At 39.5% G+C, this 7,695-nt stretch overlaps 1 non-coding gene across 1 annotated transcript; it reads right to left on the bottom strand.

Annotated features, from left to right (window-relative positions):
* Nucleotides 1-986: 986 nt before the first annotated feature.
* LOC120259764 lies at nucleotides 987-1,093 on the bottom strand. The gene has a single exon (XR_005536316.1). It is a non-coding gene; the product is annotated as a small nucleolar RNA R71 (small nucleolar RNA).
* Between the last annotated feature and the right edge of the window lie 6,602 nt (nucleotides 1,094-7,695).

Here is a 7,695-nt window from a genome sequence, read left to right as displayed (position 1 = left end):
CATTGTTGCCCCAATTAGGAAGTATAATAGAGGGTTCTTGCACTTGAAACGATTGTCCTAGGCGGATCAATGTCCGGGTACCCCATCTTTATCGATTGCCTTACCTTCTCCTTTACCTGTGCTCTCTATCTTGTTGCTTTTATTTTCGTTATTTCATATTTTGTCACACTTATCACTATTCATCTTCCACATTAGTTAAGAAACAACTTAAGTGTCTTTATTCCCTACTCTCTGTGGATACGATACCCACTCATTTGGGATTATTACTTCGATACCCGTGCACTTACGATTTATACGCATATACGGACGTGTCAAGTTTTTGCTGCCGTTGCCGGGGAGTAGGCGTTTAGAGATACTTTACACTTTATTTTCTTAGCTATTCATTCATTTTATTTCATATTTTCTTATTCTATCATCGTTCTGATTTCTTTTTCTTTCTTTTTTGGGTGCAACTCTAGGTTATGATCCGAGGGAACCCCTCAATAGTGATTGAAGAAGATCCCGAGCTTGAACGTACACTTAAAAGAAAAGGGAAAGAACCTGTGCAAGAACAGTCTAATCTAGTTGATTTGGAAGTAGAAGAATCTAAAAAACATGCCGAGCGTAGCGGAATGAGCAGCAGCGGACATTATCCGATTATGCCGGACCTTCGATGTGGGGACACAATCGAGCATTGATGCGTTCCCCGATTATGACTCGAACTTTGAGTCGAAGCCGCATTCATCCACATGCTGCAACAATCCACACAGTTCAATGGTTTGGCTGATGAGGTTCCAAACAGTCATATAGAGAACTTTCTTGAGGTGTGTGATATGCTGAAGATAAACTTGGTGACGGATGATGCCATCAAGTTGAGAGCCTTCCCATTTTCCTTGAAGGGAAGAACGAAGCAGTGGCTACACTCATTACCTAGAACATCAATTACGACATGGGAGGAGAAGGTAGAAGATTTTCTTGGCCGTTATTTCCCTCCCGGAAAATCTACAAAGCTTAGGAATGAGATCTCATCCTTTGTACAATTAGAATTGGAGTCTCTATTTGAGACGTGGGAAAGGTTCAAGGAGCTCCTGAGAATGTGCCCGCAACATGGATTTCCAGAGTGGATGATTGTTCAGACCTTTTACAACATTTTAAATCCGATTACAAGGCAACTCTTGGATGCGGCAGCAGGAGGTACCTTAGGTAGCAAGATCCTCGATGAAGCCCGTCAATTAATTGAAGAAATGGGGTTAAACAGCTACCAATGGAATGCCAGGGAGAAGAAAAAGGTGGCTGGCCTCCATGAGATAGATGCAGTAACCTTATTGGCAGCTCAAGTGGATGCCCGATTCTAACCCTATTTAAGCTGCGATTTAGTCCCAATTTTGGGAATCTTTTTACCCTCTTCTCTTTCACTTTTCTCTATCATTTGGAAGCCGTCGTCTAGGGTTTAGAGAGGCTTTTGGTAAGTCTTCGGAGTGGTTTGAGGGATTCGACACAACGATTCTCTTGGAAGAAGGTTATTGGGAGAGCTTTCATCGGCATAGATTCGGCGAGGTGTGCCCTAGGCCGAACAAGGGGACCTTTGGAGAAGACTCAGCTACTCCACAAGACCATCGACAAGACTACTGAGGGGGTTTTCTTATGGGACACCTGCTTTTACTTTCAATTTCATTGTTGATTGTATTGTGCTCCATGGAGAGCTAAACCCCCTAGTTGGTACTTGGATTTTGTAAACCCTAGGATGTTATTATTTCATGGATCTTTTATTATGCTTTCCTTAATTGATGTTTCAATTGAGTTCCAATCTTGAGTGCTTATGGAATGATTTCTCCCCTAAAGTGACACTAGGATTGAGAGTCCATCTTGGTAACCATTGTAGATGAGTGACACACTATGAGGGTCAGACATTGCTTAATTGGAGAGGGTTGAGAGGATATGTCGAGAGGTAGCGGAGAGTCCTCTTTACCCTCTAGTGTGATTTATCCTACTGATAAGTGCTTGTGCGATATGAATGCAAAGCGTTCATTCCTTATGTTGAGCATTACTTTTCTCAGGTTTTTACATTAATATGTGTGTTTTTATGTTACTTTTATCCAGGTAGGGTTGTGAGGCCGAGTATGAAGGAAATAGGCCAATGTGGATCATAATGCACCTATTTTGGAAGAGATCTTGCTAAGGTTCAAACGCGAAGACATAGGTCAGGTGTGAGATGCTAGAGTATGTGCCAACCTCTTCGTATTCGAGTGAGCACATTCATTTGGAGGGGCACAAAGGCAGTCATACTCGAGCATTCTGATTTATGCATATAAGAACAAGAGATCCACCAATGTGCACATCATTGAAGAGGCAAGTGATTCACGACGTAAACGTGTGCCCGTTTGCGTTACCCCAATGAAAGTATGAAATTCGGGAGTATTTCCGGCATAGTACTGTAGCAGGTTATTGTAGCAAAACATTGTAGCAAGTACTGTAGCAGACCAGGCGATTCCAGCAAGTATTGTAGCAAGTACTGTAACATCATACACGCCCGTGCAGTCGCCCAATTCCAGCCCTATTTAAAGCCGATTTCAGCCCCGATTTTGGTATTCTTTTCTCCATCTTTTCCCCAACTTGTGATAGGACTTTGGCTAGGGTTTCGAGGTATTGGCCAAGGTTTTCGAGAAGTTCTACGGCTCCGACATCGTGATTCCATTAGGAAGAAGGTTGGTAGGGGAGCTTCGATCGAGGCGTATCCTATACCGGGACGAAGGAATCTTTTGGACGATGAGTAGAGAACTCTCCACAAGACCATCGACACGACCATCGAGGGGGTTTCTTTATGGATTCATTGATTTTACATTTGATTTCTTTGATTGTGGAGCAAGCCTTTCTCAATTACTATTCCAGTCTCTGGGCAAGTAATGGTGATTCCGAAGTTTAAGATCTCTGTAATGCTCTGCCTTTTGATCTTCCTAGCATCCCGGATTCAGATGGGCTTCTTATTACCCAGGTTGTTACCAAAGATGAAGTCTACCATGCTTTTTTGGACCTCCCTACTGGTTAGTCCCCTAGTACCGATGGGTTTAATGTGGAATTTTACAAGTTCTTCTGGCCCTCAACCAAAGACAAGTTAACCTCTGCTATTAGCCATTTCTTTGCCTATTCTTTCCTCCCATCCAATTGGCGTAAGACCTTTATTATCCTTGTACCAAAAAAAGAAAATCCCTGTTTAGTTTCAGATTATCGGCCTATTTTGTTATGCAATGTTCGTTACAAAATTATCTCTAAAATTCTTTCAAACCATCTTAAAGTTGTTCTTCCTTGTCTTGCGGGTAGAGAACAAGTGGGCTTTGTTTTTCATCGTGGTGCCTTTGATAACATTAATGCTGTGCAAGAAATTACCCACTCAATTGAGACTAATTGTAATGGCCCCTCTCGGATGTTAATATTGATAGATATTGAGAAAGCTTATGATACCTTAACTGGAGTGCAATTCTTACCACCATAACCATAATGAAATTCCCTGCAGTTTGGGTTTCTTGGATTATAACTTGTCTTATGTCTAGTTCTTTCTCTTTGATTTTTAATGGCAAGGCTTTGAGCTGGTTCTCTTCTTCTGATGGCGTGCACCAAGGAGATCCCATTTCCTCCTACGTTTTTATTCTTATTTCCTATAATCTAACCTTCTTGCTAAATTTTACTCGTAGAACCAACATGATCTCAGGATTCGATGGTAACCTTAGCTCCAATTTCAATCATCTGATATCTGCAGACAATCTTGTCCTAGTCTCTCTAGCTTCTAGAAGTTCTGCTCATAATATAAATCTTTTGTCTCTCTATATATGCTCGTTTAACTAGCCAATGCCCTAACCCTTCCAAGTCCAAAGTTTATACTCCCTCTTTGTTCAATAAAAGAGTTTCTAGGAGCATTTGCTCTATCTTAGGGTTTAATGTTGATTCCTTTTCATTCACTTATCTTAGTGTGCTCATCTCTCCAAAGCACCTAGTTGTTGCCTCTTTTAATGCTATGATTGACAAAATCAAGTGACTTTGTGGTAGATGAAAAACCTTTAATCTGTCAGCTGCTGCCAAGTCCACTATGATTAATTCCTATATTCTCTCCATCCCTACTTACTATATTTTAGTGTACCCTGTGCCGGGCTCTATTCTTCAAGAAATCACTAGACTTGTTAGGGATTTCTTCTGGTTCAAAGGCGGCAATGGAAAGGGCACCCATGCTATTACTTGGAGTTGCATTACCAAGAATAATACTGAGGGGGGCCTCAGCTTCAGGAATCTTTCTCATGATCAACACTCCCTTATGGCTAAGGATGTGTTTAAATTTCTTAATGTTAATCAAGCTATTTGGGTGGATATTATGCACCTGAAATATGGTTCACTGAATATTTGGTTGGATTCTGCTCCTCCCAATTGCTCCTAGGCTTTTCTTGGTCTCTAGCGCACTGTTTCTATTGTGAAGCCCTTCTACTGGATAAAAACAATAAAACCTACCCTTACTTCCTTTCTTTTCGATCCCTTGTTATTTGTTGTGCCCTTAGCTTTTAAACCCACTTTTTTAAAAATTAATGTTAATGTTGAAAACATCTTGTTAGATTGATCTCTGAGGATAATTGAAATCCCTCTAATTTGAGGAAGCTTTTTGGAGATAACCTCACCCACCTACTTTCCTCTCTAGCTGCTATTAATGATGGCAACTTTAATCAGTGGGTCTGGCATCCTAAATCCTCCAGTATCAAAGTGTCTTCAATGATCTATCATTACCTTAATCTAAATGATCCTCTCTCTGACAACTGGCTAGGGTGGAATACCCTCTGGAGAATTCCTGTAGCTTCCCATGTCAAGCACTTTCTGTGGTTATTGCTTTATGGGAGAGTTGTAACTACGGATTATCTCAATAGTATCAACTTGGCTCCTACAATCACTTATATCCTTTGCAATATTAACCTGAAATCTCTTGAACATCTTTTCTTTCAGTGTTCTAAGTCTCAAGTAGTTTGGAATTTGCTCCGAGCTTACTCAGGCTTGAATTTCTTTGTCCTAGATAACATTTGCTCAAGAGCTTGGATTAGTGCTTATAATTTTTCTATGTATTCCATTGCTTTGATTGCTAACACCATTTGGATCTTATGGAAAGCTCCCTATGATGCCATCTTCAAAAATGTCTCTCTAAATTATACTATAATTGTGAACATAGTAGTCTCTCATGTTAAAGAGTATATGCAGGGAGGGGCTAGACTTGATGGGAAGCATCTCATCATGAGTAATTATAACCAAGCCGAGGGCCCTTACCTCTTCTGATACTCAAGATGGAATCCAATTAGAGAGATAAGTTACTTGGGGTTTTTCATAGCTAATTCTGATTATCAAATTTCCATCGCAGGATGCTGTGAAATGGAGGCTAACTCCATTCTAATTGCTGAAGTTGCTGCTCTGAACAAGGATCTTAACATAGGTATGGAGAGAAGATTGAAGGTCTAGCATGTCTTCACTAGTAATCCTGATATTCTCAAAGCTCTCAACCATAATGCAAGCCTAGTTCTCTGGTGGATGACCTCAAAAACTCATACTCTTATTGGCACTCTTGTGGTTGCTGGAAATTCAGTTATAACCCACATTCCTAAGAGTTGGATGGAGCTACCCCTCCTTTGTCTTACTTGGAGCTAACCTGCATGCTTTCTCTCTTTTCCTGTCAGGCAGAGACCTTTTTTCTGGGTCATGAAGCCTCTATTAAGTGCTATCTTTCATTTCTAAGTTTTTGTTTCTAGTCTTCCTCTCCTTTTCTGTTGTTTGATCTTGTTAGTTGTGTTTTTTCTTTAATATATCAGCCTTTGGGTTCTTTCTTAAAAAAAAAAAAAAATTTGTTTTGGTTACACTAAATGAGATATGGCTCTTAAGCATTTGAAAATTAAGTGTTGTCATGCATATATCAAGATGGCATATGGAGACAATAGTATGAAATCCCATGAATGTAGATTCCTTGGTTATCTAAAAGAGAGTATTGGATGCTACTTTTATCATTATGACAAGCAAAACGTGTTCATAAGGAACATGTTGTTTTCCAAAAATAGGATTTCCAGATGAAAAGATTTTAAACTTAGAAAAATTCTTGAGCCCTAAATATAGCAGTAGAAGTAGAGAACAATTCTTAAGCTCCTCCTCAATCAAAAAAATGATCAAATAAGAGGTCACTGGCCACCTCTCCTCCCTAGGCCTCAAAATGTATGAATTGCACTTGAAAGATTTGGGCTCATTATTGAAATTGATAATGTATCACCAATCAATGCAAATGATAACCCCTTAATTTACACCCAAGCCATTATGAGTGGTGACTTACAGAAATAGCTTAAAGTCATGTAACCCGAGATGAACTTTATCAATAGTAATCAAGTTTGGGCATTTGTGGATGTACCAAATGGAATTACTCCTATTGCTCGTAAATAGATATTCAAGAAGAATATAGGAGCACAACCTCTTGGAGGTTGTTGGTATCATTTTCTAGGGTATGCACAACCTCTTACACAATGATAATATTATCAAATAAACAATGACCACAAACAAATTCGACTTGTTCTCGACCAACAAGGTGGGGAAGAACAAGATTTAACCTCTTGGAGAGAATTTTGGAGATAATTTTAAAGCAAACATTGCAAAGAGAAATCAGTCTGAAACCAGAAACCAGAAACCAGCTTAGGTTTGTCCTTCTTAGGGATAAGACTAATGAACGTTTTACCCCAAGAGGATGGAATAATATAATATTTGAAAAAAAAATAATAAATGGCAGAAAAAAGCTGATCACCAATGGCATGCCAAAAATTCTAATAAAATACGATATTAAAACCGTTGGGACTGGGGGACTTACCGATAGGTAGATCAAGAATGGTAAGATAAACTTCTTCCTTTGTGACCTCCCAAGTAGGGTGCACGACATTGATATCAGAGATTCGGGGGAGGTTATTAGGAAGCACGTCAACTACATTCGCATAAGACGCAGAGAGGGTGATCCAAAGGGTATTGTAAAAATTGAGAAAGGCTTGACCAATGTCAACACAGTTGCAGAACACATTGCCTTTAGAAAATTTAACATGGAAAATAAAGTTAAAATGCAAGGGAATGCAGGTGATGGAATTAAAGAAATTGGTGTTTTTCTCTCCATCTTTGATCCGAAGTAAACTGGCACCGTAAGCCCATTTGATGTTACACTGATGCTGCAAAGTAGCGGGCTTAGTGTATTGTTTAATAAGGAGAAAGTGAGAGTTGAAGTTGTAGTCAGAAAGCTCAAGATTACTAATGTAAGCTTCAGTGTCAATCAAAGCAGACTCGACTTTATTAACAGCGACGCCAGCACCAAGAATTGAGTTTAAAACAAGTTCTAGAAAATAATTGAGAGAAAGCTTGCATGGGGTTACCGTGTGAGAGCAATTCCAGGCTTCCCGAACAATAAAGTGACATCCCAAATAATCGAACCAAAAATTTTAAAAATGAAAAACACTTCTATTTTGAAAAGGGAGGAAGCAAGAAAAAAGAAAAAGGGGAGAATAATTAGAAAAAGAATGGGAGAGATGCTTAAGGTTATATGACTTAAAAATGTTGGTCCACTCAAAGTTCACTAAGCAACGATCTAGTCTAGTGCAACGGTATGCCAGACCAGATTGGTTATTGCACCCAAGTGTATAGGGGACCAGAGAAATTTAAGTCAAGAAGGTTATTAGCTTT

Source organism: Dioscorea cayenensis, chromosome 4, assembly GCF_009730915.1.
Source record: "Dioscorea cayenensis subsp. rotundata cultivar TDr96_F1 chromosome 4, TDr96_F1_v2_PseudoChromosome.rev07_lg8_w22 25.fasta, whole genome shotgun sequence".
Classification (NCBI taxonomy): Eukaryota; Viridiplantae; Streptophyta; class Magnoliopsida; order Dioscoreales; family Dioscoreaceae; genus Dioscorea; species Dioscorea cayenensis.
This window is presented reverse-complemented; position numbering and strand designations above follow the sequence as displayed.